This window comes from Brachycentrus maculatus, unplaced genomic scaffold, assembly GCF_059751285.1.
Source record: "Brachycentrus maculatus isolate JH-2025_06_01 unplaced genomic scaffold, ASM5975128v1 h1tg000197l, whole genome shotgun sequence".
Classification (NCBI taxonomy): domain Eukaryota; kingdom Metazoa; phylum Arthropoda; class Insecta; order Trichoptera; family Brachycentridae; genus Brachycentrus; species Brachycentrus maculatus.
The window spans coordinates 603408-624316 of record NW_028280948.1 but is presented as its reverse complement, the minus strand read 5'-3'; the positions used below and the strand labels follow the sequence as shown (position 1 = coordinate 624316).

The 20909-nt window shown below is 34.1% G+C and overlaps 1 protein-coding gene across 2 annotated transcripts in view; it reads left to right on the top strand.

Annotated features, from left to right (window-relative positions):
- Positions 1 to 20909, top strand: part of Bsg (immunoglobulin domain-containing protein Bsg) — an 86913-nt gene that overhangs the window by 50449 nt on the left and 15555 nt on the right. The window lies entirely within an intron of this gene.

Sequence of the window (20909 nt, the reverse complement as noted above, 5' to 3'; positions counted from 1 at the left end):
CGTTAGATTAGGTTAGGTTACAACACGACACGAGCCATCGACTTTGACATTTTCACTAAACCCATTGTAAATAATTTATCATTTTAGCGTCTTATACAAATCAATAGACAATATGTATATGCGCGCTCTCGATTAGAGCAGAAACATTCACATTTAGATATTTTTGACCCTTCATCCTGCGTCGAGACATTTGTATTCATATCGTTTTGGCCATGATTGCCGGTTAGGAACTAAATCACTTAAATCTCAAACAAAAATGTGACTGCAAAATATTATAATAAACGAATAAATTGTATACTTTATTTTAAATTCCCTTACAATCTGTTTTTATTGTGTTATTTTCAAAGGACCCAATATCATTTCTTGAATTCTGGCTCCATCCCGACGTATCGTCTTTGTCGACTGTTGGGGTCAGCTCTCCTCGTCCTCAGGTTGTAGGTCCTTCTGTCATGGGCAACTTCACCTAGGCCATGCATTCGAATCGTATTTTCTTTCTGCAGCATCCATGAATTCTTTTATCTTTCTCTACATGTCTTTCGAGGAAGATCCATGGCGATTGCCTGATTCACAATTTGATCAAGTTCTCTCCGTCCTATGTGCTCATATACCATCTCAATTGCCTTTCCTCTTCCTTACTATTGATGTCTGTTACACCCAGGCTTCCACGAACGCGTGAACTCTTTATTTTATCTCTAGGGGACACTCCAGCTGGCCATCTAAGCATTCGCATTTCAGCGATTTCTAGTCGCGTAAAGGTGGTACATCGTCCAGTATTCGGAGCTATAGAAGAGTGCAGGTCTAACAATTGTTTAATAGACTTATCCCTTAAGCTTGGCTGGCATTTTTGGGTCACAAAGGACTTCCGTCACGGATCGGAACTTCATCCAGCCCACACTAATTGTATGCAATACATCTGCTGCACACCCTCCATCCTTATGTATTAGTGACCCTAGATATTTAAAGGATATTTGACATATCCTCACTAACTCGCTAAAAGTGGAATGATATTTTTACATTATTAATGTATCGTTTCAATAAATATATCCATTTTTTAATGGTTTAACTACACAATTAGTAATAATTACATTCGGTTTATTATCCGATTTTTTTATTTACACTTGGGAAAAGCGTTTAATTTCCTTAATATTTTAGAATCCGAGAATACTTTTACCATTTATTTCATGCCATGGTAATTACTATTATTCGTGCTCGCTGTAAATTCGATACCCCTCGAGATTTAACGGGCTTTTTTATTTTCTTATAATCTTTTTAATCAGATACCATAATGCGCATGAACCATTATAATAAAATATCGAAATATTCTCAGTCTATTACGGTAGATACCCTGCGGCATTCCGTGGACCATTTATTGTCGTTGTATAGGATCCTGCATTTCCCTTAATGTAGCAATACTTCACGCTTATTTGCTCAATAAAATCCTTTTGCATTACTATAATATTCATCTGATCGGAATAAAACGTTTTGTTGTGAATAATAACGATAATTAAAATGATCGTTATCGAAATACGCATTCAATTCAATTATTTCATACATTTACTAACTAACCATGACGCTACTTCCCCGAAAATGCAGGCATAGAGAATAGAACACCACACCAATCTGTCTTTGGAAACAATCTTCGCCTCTTTCATATTCATACATCTTCTCGTACAAACCCGCCGATTATTTCAACTCCTGATCTGACCGCTAAGCACATATTTGTTATACTTGAACATATATCTCAACCTTGTACATAATAAGCAAGGTAAAAAATAATTGCAATTCCCATCTAAAAAAAAAAACTTGAACATGCCAAGTTTTCCTCGGGCTTTCTTTGATTCTATTGACCAACCACATTCGCATCACAAATTTGTTTTACCATTCTTTCTTCCGTCTTCGTAGTGTAATGGTCAGCACGCTCTGCTACCGTTCTGTAGGTCCCGGGTTCGATTCCCAAGGGGGGTAAAATAAATAAAAAGTGATTTTTTCACAGTTATATTTATTCAATATTACCCTGGACTGGTACCTGAAGCGGAGGGGTGATCACCTTTCCTTCATGCGTAAACGATCAAGATTACACTGCGTTTATATGACGCAGTGCCCTTTGCACCATTGGGGTGTGGATAATGGTTTTATTATTATTATTATTATTCTTCACTCATTCGATTCATATGCCAAAACCATCTCAACACACCTTTCTTAAATATTTTTTTTATCGATAATATTTAATGCTTTTTTTTCATTATTTTTTAAATTATATATTTTCGTCGACTTAACATAAGTGTGTATTTTTCTAGACCAGACGTTTCTCGAAAATAGCTAAAACCTTTAAACGTAGTTCTGGTTTTATTTTCGTAGACCAAATAAAAAGCAGTGGGTTCTTAACCCCTTTTCCAATTCTCTCCAAGGTCTTTTCGTTTTATGTGCCGATTTCAGAAACATTTGCCACATACTACACTTTAAAAAAATGAATTCGTAAGGGGATTGCGATGGGTGATATCGTTTTAAAATCCACCAAGGTCAATACGAAATGTTAGCGAATTGAGTAGATTGGATTTTTGCATGGAAAATTCCTGAAAGAACTGAAAGTTTGAATTGTTGGGGCTATGATGAATAATTTGACTGACTGTTTGACGAAAGTAGACTAAATGCAGTCGAAATGCGACCCCTCAGATGAATGTGCGTCAAAACGATGTATGATGGATGTTCGAATGGTGAAATAAGGAAAGAATGCAAGTCTGAGATAAGCATTATCGATATAATTAAGAAAGGTGTGTTGAGATGGTTTGGACGTGTGCAACGAATGCGTGAGAAAATAATGGTAAAACAAATTTATGAAGCGATTGTAGTTGGAAAAAAGAGCAGAGGAAGACCGAAAAAAAATTGGTATGATCAGATATGTCAAATACTTGAACGTGGTCAGGTCGGGAGTCGAAATAATCGGCGGGTATGTATGAGGAGATTGCCAATGTGGTAGGGGCGGAGAAAGTTTTCAAAGACAGACTGGTGTGGCGTTCTATTCTCTCTGCCTACCCCTGTGGGGAAGCGGTGTGATGGTAAGTTAGTTAGGGTCCTAAATCAAGCGCCTACTTCGTTAACCAGTCCCCTATTCGTGTTGGAACAAACTGTTTGCAGAACCTTACATGATGTTACAAGACCTGTGTCTTTACGACTCCATAAAACATGCACCCTTCAAAAGTTAATCGGTCCCATCTCCCTTTTAGCATTACAGTCTTGAAAACTTTATTACGGAGCTGGAAAATCCGTTATTACATCTTAATCGGGCCTTTTATAACGTTCTTCTTTTAATCTTCCCTTTTTTAAACTGTATATATACTATTTTATCTCCCTTCTTGGATTTATTCGCCTTTAAAAATAAAGCGAGCGTATTGTACCAATTACCCATTTTGGGGTGACTTCAATTCATCTTAAAATAGTTTCAATCTATTTATTTTAATTTCTTTTAGCAAATTTTTACTTTACGTAAGTATTAATTACTTGGACATTTTTAATCGTTATCTCAACAAAGATCAATTTCATGAATATTTTGTTTTTACTAATTTCAACCATAGATGTCGACGACGATGTAACATACACCCGATTTTTTCAATCGAAGCATTAACACAACTTCCGAAATTTAAATAGTGTAGTTTTCAATCATGGGTAAATTGGTGAATGTTACACAGTTTATATGGTGATTAAACACTGTGTAACAATTAAACCAGCTATTGGCAGGTCATTAGCCCTGAAAATGCATAGATTTCTATATTCTAATTCATTTATGTTGGGATATCAATAAAAAATAGTTTACTAGTAAATTTTTAAGATTACAAAATTGTTAATTAATGTTTTACTAAGTAAATATCACTATTTCTTAAAATCTACCGTGACACGTGTTTCGATGCATTCCGCATCATTTCGCAAAATATACGGTGTTTGAAATACGGTATTTGAAAATGATGCGGAATGCATCGAAACACTTGTCACAGTAGATTTTAAGAAATAGTGGTATTTACTAAGTAAAACATTAATTTAAAATGGATAGATTTTACCACAAAGTGACTGCCGAATCAATTAATGAAATTACTAAATTGTGTTGCTAAAACTTATTTTGTAATACAACGTAGGTACTCATATGTCTTTTTGGAGGGACATTTGTATTTGTATTGACATTTGCAGTAAATATCTAGAATGTTACATAAACCTATCATAAATTCAACTCTTATAATTCTTGTGTAAAAGAAAACCAGCAATATTCCTTATATCACGGTTAACGTGCGCCCTCTTTTAATGGTCATTGCAAGAATTGTTTTCAGTAAAACTACGAAGAGACTTTATCCTTTTCTTTTCGCGATTCCTTTAACCCAGTTTAGCAACCTTCTGTTTACGCTACGGCTGCGGAGCGCGGAGGCAAGGGATGGTTGACTAAGCCTTTTGCGGAACGCTATTACCCCCGCCGACGTCACGACCCGGAATAGCAAAATGAAGCGGTTCCGCGTATAAGGTTAACTTTACCGCAACCAAATATATTCAACCCGACTCTTTGCTTAACACGTACATTCATAAATTATATCATTTTTGTTTCGGAATACTATTTGTGTCGCCTAATTTCAAAATCCGCCAGATCCAATTTTATAAGATTTTAAAATATATACTCTATCGGAATGCCGATTGTGGGTTTTACTGTTTAAAATATTTATATACTTGAAAACCCTGCTAAAAAATACTTAAAAACAGTGTAGTATTTCGAATTCGGCTATATTCATGGAACTTTCCTTCTGACCCATATCGGCCAATTAGAGAGCGGGGATAGGTCAAAAATTAAGATGACGTCATTATCGGTTTGTGTCTCGTATTTTTTTAAAATATTGAGTAATTTTCAAAAAATGGGAAAATTCTCTTTTTCATAACATTTTATGTAACGATAGACAAATCTTTTAAACATAAATGTTACCCGGGGAATTTTTCATTTTTTGTAAATTTGACTTACATAGATCTGGCGGATTTTGAAAGTAGGCGACGCATTTAACGGTTCTTTTTCCTCGTCGTTGTGTTTATACTGTAAATCAAACGAATTATTCTTTTAAACGTATAACTCATATAAGTAGTACATATTTGACTTTTTTCATTTTCATCTTTTAATTTTTTTGGTTTCTGTTCAAATCAAATATTTGTTGTTTATATTATCAATTTTAATCTATTTTTATTTCTGATATCCATTGTATTCTTGCCAGTGCCCTTTATTATAACCTTGTAATCCAATCTTGCGAGTATTTTTTTTTTGTCAAAGAACACGTTTCAAAATATTTCTAGCATCACCTTTGTCTAAGAAATTTTATCTATGTTCACGAAAAAAAAAGTTAATCCAATCTGTCTCACAATAGAAAATGTGCGCAAAATCTCTTTCTTGGCAAAAACTTTAAAGAGTTCAGACTAATTTCATTCCCCAGCGTCGAATATTGTTAAGAATCATCCGAGCGTTTGCATCCAATTTACATTTTGAAAACGTGTTTTGCATATCTGTTTTTTTCTATACTCTTTTTATGTGCCTCACTACTGTAGGTGAAAAGTACGTAATTTTCCGTGATTTGCCTCTTTGGATGGAATACTTATTTATTTGTTCATTTTAAAACATATTCCATACATAAGTCACATATGGTATATAATATTCCCAATGAGTAATTTTCACTAGCCATTTTGGAACATGGGATTAAGGTTAACAAGACTGAAACACAAATAAGAAAGTAAAAAAGGATTAACAATTAAACATAACTGACACGAGGATTAATGTTAAATATAAAACAATAAAGGTCATAGTAAATAGGCAAATAAAAAAACATAAGAAAAGAAGGATGTTTAAACGAATATAAATGAGAAAATATAATTAAACACTAACTCAAATATCTTTCTATAAAATATTTTTTCAGTTCATTCATTTTGGATCCCTAACTGGGTTTTTTTATATATGTGTCAGGCAGCTGGTTAATTTGGGTATAGACAAGGACCTTACTCTCAAGTTAGTTGTGTTTATCGGCTCCATATGTATTATGTTATGTACTGGTGTATTATAATGATGAATTCCTCTGTTAAAATCAGTTTGGTGTTGCTGTGAGTCATTTTAAACATTATTTGAAGCATTGTATTTGCAATCTCATATGTTGGGAGAGTGTCGAAAGGCATTATATTATACAATAAAATAACAACTATGTACTTTTTTTCACATGAATTTTAATTGACTAGCAACCGGGTTTCGTCGTAACCGACACCATCAGACTGGTATTATTTTAACCCTTAAATATATGTCTTTTGCTGTTTTTTCATCCATGGCGAATTTATCGATGAAATGGAGACGTCGTGTAATTTAAATTCCAATCACCGGGTGTTTGTTCTCACACTCATGTGTCCGGTATTTCGTAAGGCCGTCATATCTGTACCGACCCTTCTCCGTAGGGCGCGGAGCGTTTGGCCCGAATCCCTGGCGACCTTTACAAGGAAGAATTCATAAAAGCTCGACGCAAGTGGACTCGGGTTAAGTTGGGGCGACCATTGTGTGCTGCCGCTGTTCTATAATTTACATACGTTATCATATAACACCACATAATTGTATAATGGAATCTGGTTTAAGTTTATTTTTACTCCTGATTTCTTCATTTCCTATGTAGAATATATTATATACTTTGTTATTGCATTACATCATTCTCAATTTCACGTTATTTATCGATCACTTGAATTAGCGTTGCTGGATATGGGGCATCTTTTACTCGAAAAATTTTCAACATTGTCCTTTTTTTAATGTGTTAAGTGTTACGTCAAGCACTGATTTTTTAAGTCTACTAAGTGGTATTTTATTGTTGAAAAAACACATAAAAATCTATTTTGTGACAATTGTTTCGCCTAGTTGCATTTTCAAACGAATGTGAAGATTAAATGGAATGACGGTCCGTATATAGCTGTACAATTCTACCATATATACTTAAGTAATAGTTTTAGCATGTGCAGTTATGATTTACGGAAGACAAATAAATTATCAGTTTTATTAATTTACACTGTTTTGTTATTGAACTGGTTCATGATCTGTTTAACTACTGTGAAGTAATTTTTAGTTTCTAATTCTTTATTCTTCTTCTAACTCTCGTCCGCATTCGTCATAGGGGCACTGCATCAAATTGATGCAATGTTAAGTTAATCGTTTAGTATATGAAGGCAAGGTGACCAATCTTTCGCTTCAAGTACCAGCCCGGTGTAATATTAAATAAATATAGACAGTTAATATATACAGTTAAATAAAACACCACGTACTTGTGTATCATATTGGTTTATCAGCCACAATTGTTAATATATGCGTCTATTATGATGTATTCGATTCGACATCATCATATCGCAATAATTCAATCGCTTTACCCATATTATGAAATACCTTTCTGCAAAATGTTTAACAGGGAATAGATTTGAGTGATTTTTATAAAAGTAATATTACGATGAGTCACTCTACTGCGCTTGCTGTATCATTTCCAACTTTCACATAAACATAGCAAAGGCAGACTGCTAAAAAAATATATTTGTATTGTCACAGTGGAACCCCGCTATTCTTCCGCTTACCTATTCATTGAATTTTCTATTCGTCCAACTTTCACGAATAAAATTCGACTCGCCATTCGTATTTACCACTGAATATTATACTTTCGGATACCATATTTATTTTATTATTACTTTTTACTCACAAATTTTTGTCGTTTTAATATTAACACTCATTACAACCGATCATATTCTCCCAGTAGCCTATACTGAATCTTTAAAAAATGGCATGCCTAAAATTTGGACTTAGCTTAATACACGGTGTTTGAAAATGATGCAGAATGGATCGGTATTACAACAAAGTGACTGACGAATCAATTAATGAAAAATCCTGAATCTAACACAAACTAACGTCGTTAAAACAATTTTTAGTAAAAATCCCATATCAATCAACTCTCCTCAATGCATGTACGAAAAGAAAAGATTCATTGTATAACAAATTACATTATATTCATATTATTTGTGACACATTTGATCACATCACTCACCAGATGACAAGACGTGAACAGAATAATAATATTTCAATACACCTCCGGAACCATTTCGTCTTGCCTTGTTATAGACACATCAAACCAAGGTCATTCATTAATTGAAATGCATTTCGTGAAATGATTTGTCAACCTACATTTAACCCCACACGCTGATAAGATCTAAATATAAATATGTAATTATTTTCACGAGCACTGCCGACTCGTGTCCAATGTCTCAAACTAAAGTATTCACTAAAACTTTCGAGGAACGGCACGCTACTTGTCGCTCGAGTGAAATATTAAATTGTGTTTTTCTTTGTTCTGTAAAACCCTTTTGCCCCGCTATTTTGTCCTTTATTTATACCGTGATGTTAATGGCCCCCATTCGCCACGTATCCCATTCTCGGTAAATGCTGAGGTCATTCGTGCCTTTCAAAGAAAGCATCCCCCGGTCGCGTATTTACACACGGTCTGTCGTTCCAGCGCCGATCTCCGCCTTTCACTCGTTTCAAAATTCTCATATCTCTACGATCCAGAAAATCGACGAAGTATTTGCAGCTACACGTATTGCAGGCTCACGCGCATTCTTATTCATATTCTCAACTGTAAATCAAAATCGAAACGTCTGTTGAATAATTCTGAATTCGTGCAAATTCCAACCCCAAATCCAAAAAAAATCTCTTGTACCAATCATTTTGTATAATTGTTTTTCTTTTCCAATTTCGCTTATACCACATGATATCAATAGCTTATTTTTACATTTTACATCAATTAGCCAGGGGTCGAAAACCATGGTTTTATAAATAAATAAAACTATTTTGTTGATATTTCTTTGGTATAACGGAAGAGGGGCACAAGTCTTAAACATATACCAATAGACTTTCGTACCCCTCTTCTGTGTCACCACAGTTTTCATTGTATAAAATGCAGTTCCACCTATAAATGTCAGTACAAAACTTAAATATATATATACAATACGTAAAGCAACGTAATATATTTTAAAAGCAATAAATGTTGGTGATTTATATGAATTGTCGTCTGTTCTTACGATTGATTTCATTTATTTACTCGGTTTGGAGCTAAATATTAAACCTTCATATTCAGTACAAGAAAATGTGACGTTTGGGTGTTAGTTGCTTGTTGCCGCTCTCATTACCAGTCACAGTCTCAATGTACTAAGTACTGTAATATGCATGTCTTGTTTGCCGAATTCGGTGACGCGCGCTGCACCGCGGTCGCGGCCGCTTTGTGAGTACACTTCCTCTCCGCTCTGGTCGACACACGTCCCGAGCTCGGACCGTGAATGTCACCCGTCCAAGAGTGAAATGCTGCCCGGTGTTTTATTGTCCGTCGCGCCTTACATCGGCGGACAGGGGTGGACACAAGACGCGCCATTTCAAAATAATAAAACCCGCACTTTTATCCTTTTGTTTTCCGTTCGATTTCCCAGCGTGGTGTTTTACTCGTATATGTAAAAAGCAATTCAACCGCAGAAAGTTGAACTGAGTTAATTTTTCACCGCCATAAAGACTTTCGTTTTTTTTATTGTATCTGCAATTGACACTCTAAATGTGGAGATCCTCACTAAAAAGTTACTTTTCCAATATTGCACAAAAAATCTTTCATTTCAAATCTGTTCCGTTTACTGTATTCTATCGAAATATCAATTAAAGTTGCGACAAAACGTCACCAATCCTGTGTTGAACCAATATGAAATCATTGAATCGCACCAAAACGTAACAATTTTACAAGCTAGAATTCCTGATTACTTAAAATCATTTAAAATGGAAATGTAACGTTTTGGTGAGGACCTCCACGAATATAATATTATGGTAAGATAAAAGGAGTTCTACAGTTATTGGAAAAATGGGACATCCATTGGCAGTGGCGTTCACGGATTATTAATTAGGGCAGGAGATAGAGGTAGTTAGTAAGGTCAGCTAGGTACTACTTAGTACGGTAGGGTAGGTACTAGTTGCATTTTTATACGTCACTCGGGTAAGTTAGGATAAGCACTGCTTTTCTGCCTATATAGAATGCACGCCCCTGTCCTTTGGACATTAGAACCGACATGTTTTTTTAAGTACACTGAAATGAGTGCCTACATATGTGACCAGAAATTATTTAAAAAATAAACACTTGTGTTAGACCACTGATAGTGTTTTATTTCATATCACATGACGAGTTTAAAAAACTACAGATGGTTTCGAAACTAGTGCGAAATGTTGATCCACATTTAGAAAATTAATTTTCTTTTTTACCTTGTAGAATTAACTTCTTATGAACAGACACTCCACAACTGGCAACACTAGATTTTCTGGGAATTTTCCAGTGTTATTTTTCTGTTAGTTTTTCTTGTGTATATTGTTATGCAGTGTAATGGTTACATTTTCTTTAAATCTGTATATCATAAATCGTTAGTTGATGGCAACATCCAGCCCTGTTAACAAAGCATTCAGTATCCACGTTGTTTGAACGGAAACTCTGGATATCTGGGCATGGTGCCCGAGACGCCAGCCACGCCAAATATTATTCTCTCACACACACACATATCACACTGTATTATAATACTTTTAGTATCCCACAATTCTATATGACATCTAATATAACACATACATACAAAAAAGACCCCGTTTTACGCTATTTCCTTAGCGTGGTTTTCGAAGCCCTAAAAGACTATTTGACGATTATCGAAACACTAAGGGGAACTGGCAATCAGTTTGCTGCGCTATCTGCTGCGCTTGAAGCCGGACGTATCTTTTCGCATAAAATAATAATAATACATTTTATTTTAAATGTATATATATATATATATATATATAAATATATATATATATATATATATATATATATATATATATATATATATATATATTTATATATATATGTATATATATATATATATATATATATTTATATATATATATATATATATATATATATATATAAATATATATATATATATATATATATATATATATTTATATATATATATATATATATATACACATATATATATATATATATATATATATATATATATATATATATATATATATATATATATATATATATATATATATATATATATACATACATTGTAATATGCTTTTTTTAACAATTTATGTTGAAAGAATATTTACGTATTTTTTTAACTCCTTCCCTTTCAGTAACTCTTCTTTTCAAAACCATATGTTTATTTCGAAGAAAAGCTTATTTTTCCAATACGAAAACAATAAACAATAGAAGAGATAGAACTTCGGAACCTTTATAAAGTATAATACGTATTTTCGTGACGTCACTCAATGCTATGGTGGTTTTATTTTAGCGCATTCACCCTTTATGCACCGTATAAATTGCATTTCATATCTAACTTTTACTGTATTTTTATCTTTGTTTTTCGTTTGCCCTATGATACTCGTACTAAAACTTCCTCGCTTGCAACATTAAACATTATATCAAATATAAAAGCTTGAGAATATAGAATTTCCACTGTGCGGTGTAGTTCTCACAGTTACCGCCCTGTGCTTACTATACATGTGATGGGTGCTCTTTTGCATCTCGGATGAGTCAGTTTATTTATTTTTATTTTTAAAATATTCACATTTTGTTCTGGCATTGCTTCATACACTAAAATTCCATATCGCTGGTTCAATGCCAAAGGGCCACAACGCAAAAAATCTTTATTCCAAAAATGGTATCTAAGGGTGAGGCCCATTAGTGCGATGCTCTGCGTTGCGTCGTCGCAGAGTCCACTGCATAGTGTCGACGTGGTGTGAATTTAATTATTAATCATGTGATTGCAAAGTGATCAGAATCTGTAGCCCAAAAGCTCCAGATTCTCGGATTTCGGAATGGAATTAAGAATGCGTTGAGGTTACAGGGTCGACGCTGCGATGACGCAGCGCATCGCACTAATGGGGCCTCACTCTAAATCGTCAACATTTTCATATTCGAAAAATACACCCATGATTTTAGCGTTAGAAATGTCCATTTCATTTAGAATAATGGGTGTCTTTTTCGAATATGAAAATGTTGACGATTTAGATACCATTTTTGGAAAAAACATTTTATTTTTGCGTTGTGGCCTTTTGGCATTTAACCAGCGATATATTCAGTTCTCTGATTTTGTTTCCGCTTTGCTTTCAAGTCTTACATTCTTCGCGCATATTGTAGCAGAGCTGTCAAGAAGAGGACTACTATATTAGATTACATATTACATTTTCTCTTTAAATAGAATCAAATCGAAGCTGCAAATCTCTCGCCACGACTGCACCACTGCCTGTTATTATTATAGATATTATCTTATTATACATATTTAGTAAATGTACAGCGAAACTCGGCATACCGAGATATGAGACTACCCCTATTTATGTTGTAGAACATTGTCCAGCTATGTAGAACAGCCTAGGAACCGAGAATAGCCTTTGTTTACCACTACCCCGTCGCCTTCATTCGCTAGTTTCCAAGTACCTACTTTTATTTCAACTTTGTGAACGCCTTCTATACTTTAAATAGTGATGATGAATTCAAAATTTCCTTAGTCGATAGATGATCAAATGGTGAAATAAGGAAAGAATGAAGAAATAGTGAAATAAGGAAAGAAAGAATCGGCAATGATGTGAAATAAGGAAATTAAACATGGCGCTATCAGGTATGCCAAATACTTGAAAATGGTCAGGTTAGGAGTCGTAATAATCGGCGGATATGTATGAGGAGATGCATGAACGTGGAAGAGGCGAAGAATGTTTGCAAAGACAGAGTGGTGTGGCGTTCTATTCTTTCTGTCTACTCCTGCGGTGAAGCGGCGTGATAGTTAGTTAGTTAGAATGAAAATTAAGAAAGGTATGTTAAAATGGGCTGAGATAAAATTAAGAAAGGTGTGTTGAGATGGTTTGGACATGTGGAAAGTATGAGTGAGGAAAGAAGGGTTTAACAAATTTATGAGGCGAATGTAGTTGGAAAAACAAGCAGAGGAGGAGCAAGGAAAACTTGGCACGATCAGGTTTGTCAAATATTTGAAAGCGGGCGGGTCAGGATCGGAATAATCGGCGGGTGTGTATGAGGAGATGCATGCATGTGGAAGAAGCGATGAATGTTTACCAAGACATAGTGGTGTGACGTTCTATTCTCTCTGTCTACTCCTGCGGCCTGTTGATTAGTTAGTTAGTTAGCAATAAACCATAAGGTACAGATAGACATGCTTCTAACAAATAATGCTTGTGACAATTCTTAATATACGACCATGCTCTTTATCTATATACATTTGTTATAGGTGTCTCGACTTAATGTGAAACATCTATCGTTCTTTTTTTATATGAAAGAATGGCAGCCAGGTCGTAATCCCTGGAATGCATAGACTTCCATCTCGTTTCATATCAAGTTGAGGCACCTATATTGACATCTCATCCGTAGGGTGAATAATCCAGTGTCTGAAATAGTAAATAATAGTATTATTATATATGTTTGCGTGAGATAAGCATACTTGTTTACATACATCGATACTAGCATGTTCATAAGCAAAGCTGCAGGTAGCATTCTCGAAAATCAAATGACTGTTGACTTTTGAGCACGCTTATTTCTAGCAAGTACGTACACACATGCTACTGAGTAGCAATTGCTCAATAATATTTTTGTGCCTATAAATACCATGTCTATCTAGACTTTATCTCAAGCAAATGTATACAACCTGAGAGCATGCTCGTCTTAGTGTTCTCATAAGCATACTTTATTAGTAGCATGTCTCTCTGTACCTTTATTAGGTTCGTAAAAAAAATGCTTTTAACTTGTAACTTTGCCTTTAGTCGTTTTTATGTGTATTTTTACTGGTTACTCCAGAAAATTCCTTTATTATTAAAATACGTCCGTTTCTCATACATGATCCATGAAAGCTGTATTTTTTTTCTTACCGTCATGCGCCAGCCTTTTGTGACGCTAACGAAGCGAATGAACGGTGTCACCTGAAAATACTTTTTTTCCCAGATGAATGGCCTAAACTAATTCTCTTTTTTTCAAAAAGAAAATTGCCTTATAGCTAAATAATTATTAATAATTATAAATATTTATCATAATTATTTTTCTCTCTTTATGTACAGTTGTGGCTTAATTAATTATTGTGTAGGCTATTTTTGCGCTTTTCGATTAGATACAATCTCAAACAGTTTTTACCCTTTATTGGTCTGTAAGTTTTTCACTTTAAAATTTTAAATATATGTATTGGGTGTTAAATAACACAATATTGGACATCTTCTGTGATCCTGTTAGAAGTTTGACCATGTAACAAAAAGTCCATACAGCAAAATGTTTTTTTTAATTTTTTTTTATATTCATTTATCTTTCAAAAATATATAGGTACATGCGTTCATGTAAACATAAATACAGATTTTTTACGGAGACCCACCAAGTCACCTCATTATGTATATATTTTTTTAATATTCTTATTTATTAATTTGCCTTGTAAACCTAGAACTATCCTGTGTATACGTATGTTGTATATTCATAGCAAAATTATATGCCGTTTCCCATTCCTTAACATGTCTCCTTGTGATTTATGTTTAAAGTAAATGTGAGTGCTTCCCTTATTTCCATATACAAATATATAAATTCACAAAATGAATTATGCTTGCTTGAGATTTTCAGCTGAAAACTTTACGCTGAATTTAATCTTTCATTTCACATAACAGGATGGACTCTTCCACTAAAAACTTAGCTCTTATAAATCGGTCAAAAATATTTTCAGTTTTCAAAGAAACCTGCGCCGTCTCAATGCGGTGTTTTCATGTTGACATCTGAATTTTAGTACTAGACTGTACGGATTCAACTAAAAAACTAACAAACCATATTTTTATATAATAAATATCATATTATTTTTTGACATCTCTTCAAAGATGAAGAAGAATATGGAAGTCTGGGCATTTACGGAGCTGACGACCGTCATAGTTTGATACCTATTTCTAATAATGAGCCGCTTAGGCTCACAGAAATAGTTTGAAATTGGAGTATTTTTGTAAATAATAAAAACTTAAATATTTTTCTTTAAAAAATTAAAATAAATATTAGAACTAACGAGTTTTTTTAAGAACTCGTTATTTAATTCGATCGTCCATATATAATGTCGAGTGACAGCTGAAACTAGCGGTTTTTTTCTAGGATCTGACGGTTAACGAAGAGTTGTAAGGATTTCCGAAAACAATACTGTCAAGTTAGAGCATAAATCAAATGGTCCTTTTTTGTTTATTTCCCCGCGGCATCATATATATAGTAACTTGACATCAGCAACAAAAGATTTCCGATATCTTTCATGTGAGATAACATCTCCTTCGGCAAGGTTCTGCGAGAGAAGGAGCTATGTTGAACCGATAAAGTGGAGTATATGATGGTACACATCGACCCGCATTTTTGTTCTTGCTTGATTCACATTTTGACTCGGTTCCAAGTAATTTTCCGCTTTTCGGGTTTGAACCCCTTGATTCCCAATCGGCTGTCGAACGTTAGTTAAACCGGCATTTCGGCTAGCCCGTGCCCTTTTCTCATACTACAATATGGTATATATATGGCATAGGTCGCCAAAGTGTGGCTCGGGAGCCTCACGCGGCTCTATAGCCTTTTAAGTACGGCTCCGGCACAAATATCCGCGGGAAGGCTCTTCGACTCTACGTATTCATGCTAACAATCTTTTTGAAGCATGAACCTTATTAAAAGCAAACTAAGAAATCGTCTTATTGACGAGAACCTGGAAACGTGCTAAAAATAACGACATACAAACCTGACTTGATCGAACTTTCAAAGGAGATGCAAGGACATTATTCGCAATAAGTAGTGTTGTTATTATTTGTGAAATCAAGTTTTATTGGGTGTACGCATAATTAAATAAAAGGCTAAAATTATAATAAATGTGTATTAAAACTGTTAACAGATATGGCTCACTGAAAATTTTAAATAACATATTGTAACGTGCATATTTGACTCTTTGGCTAGTAAATTTGCCGACAACTGGTATATAGGCTTCGCCCGAATGTTGATCTCTTTTGGGAGAGTGATAGGTACTTGTATTTTGTCCCATTAAACTATTGAATATACGAGAAAGTAACTTCTAAATTTCGTTAATTTCTGTAAATCAATATTGGTATGTTTAATATATCCCGCATTACTGAACTGTCGCACTTATCCTTTGAGAATTAAAATTCTTTCCATTTTTTTACTATATCATATACTCAATTTTCACGTTTTTATCAATACGCTTAAAGAATAAAGTCGAAACTACAAAACCCTGAAGATTTTGGAATGATTTGCGCCAATTTGTTTATAGAGGTTTCGCACAATGATTCAGGGATGTAAATATTTGATGATATGTTAAGTGTTGGTATTCACTGCCTTAGAGAATATGTAGCGCTTCGCGTATTTGTATTTCGCAGTGTGTTCGCTGTCTGATTCCTTCAGAATGGATCGCTGAATACGGAGCGGGAACTGTTGCACGCTCGGACCGCGCGAACGTATGGCAATCGCGGAGCTCTATTAGTTCACATAGTGGATACATAACGTAGTGGATACGCAGCTTTAGAGTTTTCCGAAGCCTTGTCTAATAATGGATTTTTCATTAAGGCCTAACTCGCAAACATAGAATTCAGTAAACAACCGACTGCGCGAGAAGTCACACATCTATCCACGCCCAATTTTCTTAAGAGTATATATTGGAATTTAAAAAAAAATGTGAAAAATTATTTTTATAATTTTTTTATCCCCTTACCTTTAAAAAACTCTTTTCCTTTCAAAGTCATTTATTTATTTAGAAGAAAAACATATTTTGTCAATACAAAAACGGTGTTTTAATTTTTTTAAATCAATTACGTTAAATGTTACCTGAGTTTAAAGCAAATTAAATCGCGATTTATAGTATATTGGGCCTTCATAATTGATTTTCGCGTTTTTTTCATTCAATAAATCATTTTCGCGTTTTCTGCAAATCTTACTGTATTTGTTGGGCGTGTCTTTATATCCATCGCACTTTGATGTTTTCGCGTTCCTAACATCAATCATTGTCTTGATATATTTTCGTGCCGATTTCAAGGTTTATGATATCCGTTATTAAATGAAAATGTCCGTGAAATGCGTCTTGTATAGGCACCAGTCTTAATTTTCGCATTTTCCAACTATCGCGTCACGTTGGCGTCATTCACGATGACGCATTAATTCTATGAAGCGCTAATTACCCGAGCACACTATACCGAACATGATAATGGTGGCGTTGAACCAATTACATTTTTCTTCATTAAATGTTATTACTGGCGATACGGCCACTAAATACTTCGCAGCAAACATTTCATGTATCGTTTCCACTTATTAATTTAATAATAACAAATTAATCCATAATTCTGTCCTTGCACATCAAAAGTCTTGTACCTTTTTGATATCTAAATATACATGGTGGGATTTTTATACCACCTCAAAAAAATGAAATGACTTAAGCACAAAGATTTATATTATCTCCCTCCTATCTTAACAGTTAACTACGTTCACCAATATGCGTCGCATACATATCGCTCAGTCCTTTCAAGAACGTCATAAATCAGAAAACTTGATTTTTCAGGAGACCGTTTTAAAGTTTGAAAATATAATACAATGTATTAAAAATAAATACCAAGCCATTTATTGAACTTTTTACTGTGCAACAGATCTTTTTAGGTAAAACCTGAATGTTTTTTCTCCATTTGAAAAATATTTAGTAGGTATATTTAAAAACCTTTTCTTCAAAATGCATAAACAACACTTTCTGCCCTGTGGCGGGTAAATTTTAAGTTAAAAATATGACGTTCTTGAAAGGAGTGAGCGATATGTAATTTGCTAAGCCAGCAATCTTGATTTTTCAGTGCATGATCATAGTTCTGTAAAGTTTTCAATAAATAAAATTCTTTAATCGATTCGGCAGTCGCTTTGTGGTAAAACCTAACCATTTTTAATTAAAGTTTTACTCAGTAAATACCACTATTTCCTAAAATCTACTGTGACACGTGTTTGAAAATGATACGGAATGCATCGAAACACGTGTCACAGTAGATTTTTAGAAACAGTGGTGTTTACTAGGTAAAATTTTAATTCAAAATAATTAAAATTCTGCCTCAAAGAGCTAAAAGAAGTTGCGTTAAAGATCCAAGTCTCCAAGTGAAAAATATTTGACTTAGAGACTTCTTTGAATATGAATTCCTTAGTTTCCGACGAAGGGTATTATTCCGATGGAAATATTTCGTGTTTTGATCCATCTACATGCATTTAGGTCAGTTGGTCGACGTTAGATCAAACATGACACCAAGCAAACGAAAACTCGGGCAAGGACTAGCGCCGGACATGTTGAGTTGATTAATTTCTTACGTGAAGGGGTGGTCGGCGTTCGTATTCTAATTGAGTCTGATAAACGTAGGCTCAACCTCGAACCGAAGCGAAATAATTAAAGGAGGTTCCAGTGATGATATACGAGTGCGTAGGGGAAGAACAATGCGTGATCGTGTCGCCAAGGACAACTATGATGAAAGGCTGAAGGTTAAACGAGAAATAAAAAAATTATGATGTCTAAAACCCGCTAGGTTTTTTCATGGTCGCATATAACAAATAATACGTGCCTTTAATTACAAATACAATAAAACTAAGCACGTTTTCTTGTTTTTCCATTCGCTTTTCTATTATGGCCGAACTAGGGACCTTCTAACCCTTATCCGCTCCCAATGGTGCATAGGGCACTGCTTCATATTGGCGCAGAATTATCTAGATCCTTACTTACATGAAGGCAAAGTAATCACTCCTATGCTTTAGGGACCAGTCCAGGGTATTATAAAATAAATATTAGAGTGTAAAATCACTAATATTTATTTTCACCTATATTCTATTTCTATATTCACACTTTATTTCTGAAGTTTTCCCGCGATTTTCACCTATTTCTGTCAGTATAAATAAATACGAGATACAAATCGCACATATTAGGTTTTTTTGTTCTTATTTTACTTTCTTTCTTACTTCGATTATCTATTTTACTCAATAAACGGATGTATAAAACTAATATTTTTAAAGTTTGTTTACACAATCTACAAAGATTACAAACTCGGCGCGATGCGAAGTTGCCGTAGGAGTGGATAAAGCCATAAAACTATTTTAGCTTACGCAAAATAATCAATTTAGAAATATTGCCTCGAGAAACATAATGCAGAGCATTCGGTCGTTTATTCTCTGTGTTCTCTATTAATTCCGTACCGAAGTCGATATTAAGTCAATCGTCATACAAATTGGAAGCGGTTTGTGTAAACTGTTTACGTTTATACGACCGTTTGGGTTCAACAAGATATAATGGAAAATATTTTCCAACCGATAATCGCGACAGCCATTAATTTAAGCTTTCGCCAGTAATTATTATAACCAGAGCATTACACTGAATTACGGTAGCGTAACGTGCTTAGTTTCTTTAAAACATCATAACACGTCTACGTACGTAATTATTAGAATACACCTATTTGAGGGCGTTGAAAAGCTATCCACCGAACTAGTATTTATACCAAAATAAATAATATATATAAGCTAAAATCTAAAATAACAACTGCGTTGTAAAACAAAGTTCTATTATAAATAACCTAAAAACCGTCCAAATGTTTCAACAACTTTCATGTTTTTTATAAAATAGTTAAGAATTTTTCATGAATATCTCGGACACTCTATTTCCTAGTGAACTCTTATTTTGCAACTAATACCCTTATTTTTATACGAAATCGTATGTATTTCTTTCGCTCGTCAAAGTTTTCTGTTGGGGTGTGTTCCACGAGCGCGATTCGTGTCGGATACGCATTGACCTTACGTATTTCCCGAAATGTAATCCGTATGTATCACAAATCGTGCTAAATAGGCTCATCTGAAATAAACCTTTAAACTCTCTCGCTCTCGTTTGGCGTGTTCATATAAGGGGCACGTTTTTTTGTATTTGTATTCCACGACTTTCAGGAAACACCGTTGCAAAAAAAATCGAATTTCTCGATGTGAACTCGGCTTTATGCTTCGGGAATAGAATTACCGTGAAACGTTTGGAGTTCTTAAAAGTTGTTATTAATCCATATTGACGGTTCTCCAATTACAAACTTTGCCTGGCCATCACTAGTGGAATTTAGTGATATTAGACAAGCGAGTCTGTTTTTTGTTGGATTGAAAATATTCCTTCTTAGCAATAAGCCCGCCAATCTACATATCGCTCACTCCTTTCAACAACGTCAAATATCAAAAATCGTCAATTTTCAGTTGTGCATGTTTTCGGAATATCCAGAAAATTTACTATATCCCAGCAAAAGCGGCATATTTTTAACTTAATATTTACCCGCCACAGGGCAGAAAGTGTTGTTTTTGCATTTTGAAGAAAACGTTTTGTTTAATTTTTTTTTTTAAATATACTAAATATTTTTCAAATGGAGAAAAAACATTCAGGTTTTGCCTAAAAAGATCTGTTTCACAGTAAAAAGTTCAATAATTTGCTTGATATTTATTTTTAATATATTTTATTATATTTTTAAACTTTAAAAACGATCTCCTGAAAAATCTAGTTTTTCGAAATATGACGTTGTTGAAAGGAGTGAGCGATATATTATGTACAAGAAGTTTCAAATAAATGATCGATAAAGAATGTTACTAAAATTAATATTTGTTTTTTTTTACCATGGAAGTGAAGTTAAATTTCTACACAACGTAGGTACTTAGCTCGTTATAATTTTACTGTGATAGTCTAGTAATTACAAGTCTGACTTACAAGACTGCCTAGTCTAGTAATTGAATTATTCATAACACACTGATGTTAACATAATTAGAAATTTAACCCACGACTTCATGCATGCTAGTTTAACA